Source organism: Berghia stephanieae, chromosome 5 (assembly GCF_034508935.2).
Source record: "Berghia stephanieae isolate SIO BIC M18660-M18661 chromosome 5, UCSD_Bste_1.3, whole genome shotgun sequence".
Taxonomy (NCBI): domain Eukaryota; kingdom Metazoa; phylum Mollusca; class Gastropoda; order Nudibranchia; family Aeolidiidae; genus Berghia; species Berghia stephanieae.
Genome location: NC_088364.1, coordinates 43,037,164 through 43,040,207, shown reverse-complemented (window position 1 = coordinate 43,040,207; position 3,044 = coordinate 43,037,164).

Below are 3,044 nucleotides of genomic sequence, written 5' to 3'. Positions count from 1 at the left end.
GCCACAGGTGCCAAACTCCCATAGTCTCTGGTTCAATCCCCACTGGTGCCAACTCCCATAGTCTCTGGTTCACTCCCCACTTTCGGTAGATTTCGTTGGATATTTCGGTGGATTTAGGCGGATTTCGGTGGATTTTGGTATTCAGTAGGACCGCCTGAAACCTCAGATACTCATATTTAAAATGTCAAATTTTAGACTTATCAACAATTTGGGAGCAATCTTAAACGATCGATATTTGAAATATTTTTATAACCTTACCAAAATCAAAATTATATGTGTAGAATGTCGTTCCAATATTATTGTATAATAGAGTATTGAATATCATTTGATTGCATAATGTCTGCAACTCACTCAAAAGTTAATGGTGATATAAACGATTTTCTTATAATAAAAGAAACGTAATCCGCCGATGTTAATCGGTAAACGTGCACATATCTCAAACCTGGCACTTGTTTGAAGACTCCCTTGAAGTCCCATGTTCGAAAGTTTTTAACAAGATGAGGATCATTTTAATCCATCGATATTTGAATACCACTTTTCTGGGCAAAGCTTTAGAAATGTGTTAGGTTTTATTTTTTCAGAGTACAGGTATAGTAATATACCGTTCTCCCACATAAATAGGGCAGCGTGGTATGTTCTTTGCTTCGTATCCGAAAGATACCCAGTTCGACTACCCACCGTGTTGTGTTGACTTAAGGAAGTCACCTCACCCTAGCTCATCTTGCGGCGCTGCACTGCGGCTGACGCCTCGGTTATTCCAGTCTTCCCTTGGAATAGACCCTAAAAACAAATTTCCCCATGGGAATGAACAAAAGGAATTTTAATTCATTTCTATTTTTATTGAAATTGGAATAACGAAAATAGGGGGTTAATGACCCGATTCTCTTTCTGATATGACTAATACATTTAGCGACTTTGTGGTCTTGTGGTGTGGTACTCCCCTTAGCGCAGCTGGATCTCCTGTTCGAGACCCGTTTTGAACGACGCAATATTTAGTCTGTGGAAAAGGCTCTTTACTTGTATTATCTCACCGTACTCTGGTGTAAAATGAGTACTTGGTTAGTTCTACGTGTTAAATGTTTGCTGGGGACCCCATGTAAAGCGCTTTGTCTATGTTGAATAACTAATGCTCTATAAAAATGCTCATTCGTTTTAATCTTTATTTACTCATTTATCAAGCCAGTTCATCAAACCCATTTATGATGCCTATTTATCATACCCATTTATCAGTACTATTTATGGAAACGGCCAAGATCAATACTACCATGTTCTACCAAAATATCATTTTTATTTTCTTTCTAACCAAAATTTTTATTTAAACTCTATTATAACACTTGCTTTTTCTTTATTCCTATCAAAATATAGGTCAGAAAAGTAATGATAATTTCTGACAGACTGATGTTGTTGTACGCAAAAAAATAATGTATGGTGATGTATTCCGTTCAATGTTACCATTGTGTCTTCTAAGGTTTTCTTAAATATTATGGGAATTAGGTGGTACTAGATCACCCGACCCGGTTCGCTTGGTCTACTTTCGTATACTTTCGTTTACCCATTAGTATACAAAAGTATTAACGACCGAAATCATCATAATCTAACTGAAAGGTATTAGATTGACACAAAGTCACTTTCGTGTAGTGTTCTTTTACCTCGCTCTGCGCACTGCACCGACTTGAATCATAACAGAAGTCCAAGCGTGGAAGCGACCGGCAAAATGGAAGTCATGAATAGCCATCTTCATCAGATTTTGGAAGTATCGACGAATTAAAAATAAAATGGACTTGTTTAAAACGATCCGAATTATGACGTACTGTTTAACTTTCGCGAGATTGATAAAAATGTTAACTATTCAAATACTGGTAGAGTTTCCAAGCTGGTTTGTGAGAAATTCCTTAGGCGTCACATACATAGATAGAAACAGACATAGATTTTTAGTATTTATAATATAATACGATTTAAAATTGTAAAAAAAAAAAAATCTAACTAAATCGGTAATTTATTGACCTCGAGTAATGGCCTAAGTAGACTCGGTTTTTCGACTCTCCAGTCAATATTATAATTACCGATAATAGGATGTGATTCAACGTGCCAAAAGGTCTTCAAATCGTACTTTAAATTTGAAGTCTCGGGTATGAAACCTTTTGACGATTAAGAAGCCATTTTGATCGATTGATAAACAAAGGGGAAAATATTCCGGTCAAAATGAAGAAGACATTTATTATTTTGGCAGTTTACATTAGAACAGTTATCCATAGTAATAACTAGGTCATACAGTGCTCAAGACTCAAGACCAGTTTGCGCTCAAATCGAGACAAGATCGGGAATGATGTAAATGACCAGACGTTTTATATCTTTTCCATTATTGTTTTCTTTCCTTTCCTTTCGTTTCTTGTCTTTTTGTTTTGTTTGGTTCTGTTTTGTTTTGTTTTGTTTTGTACACCCCCCCCCCCCGGCTGCTATTCCCACTCTGTTCTTGTTATTTTCATCCTCCTCAATGAAACATAAAGACCTATATCGTGTATCATATTATATTTACTATGAACTTAGAAATCCAATATTTGGCATTTGAATCAAGCAGACAAAATATCTCTTTACGGTGCTAATTCACAAATTATATTCGTCATTCATTAACTGCATCTTAAAAAAAAACCCGAGCTTTTATATAGCACAATATTCACTAAATTTGATCAAAGTGCTTTACAACGGGTCCCTGAGCAACAGCAATACGTAACATTTAGAACCAGACATGACGCCTATGAGGCGATATTACAATTTTTTTCCCAACAGAGACAACGCTTTTAACGGACAGGTACTCATTTTACACCCGAGCACGGTGAGAGAATATTAGTTAAGAGCCTTTTTAAAGGACTCAACTATGCGCCGAGCGAGACTCGAACCCAGGACCTTCCTATCCGAAAGCGAGTACCATACCAAAAGACCACATAGCCACATGTGCACGATGAAGCCGCTGAAAAACGATCATTGTCTTTTTCTTTAATATTTTTTTTTCCTTTTTTATTTTAGAATCGATGTAACTAAAACAT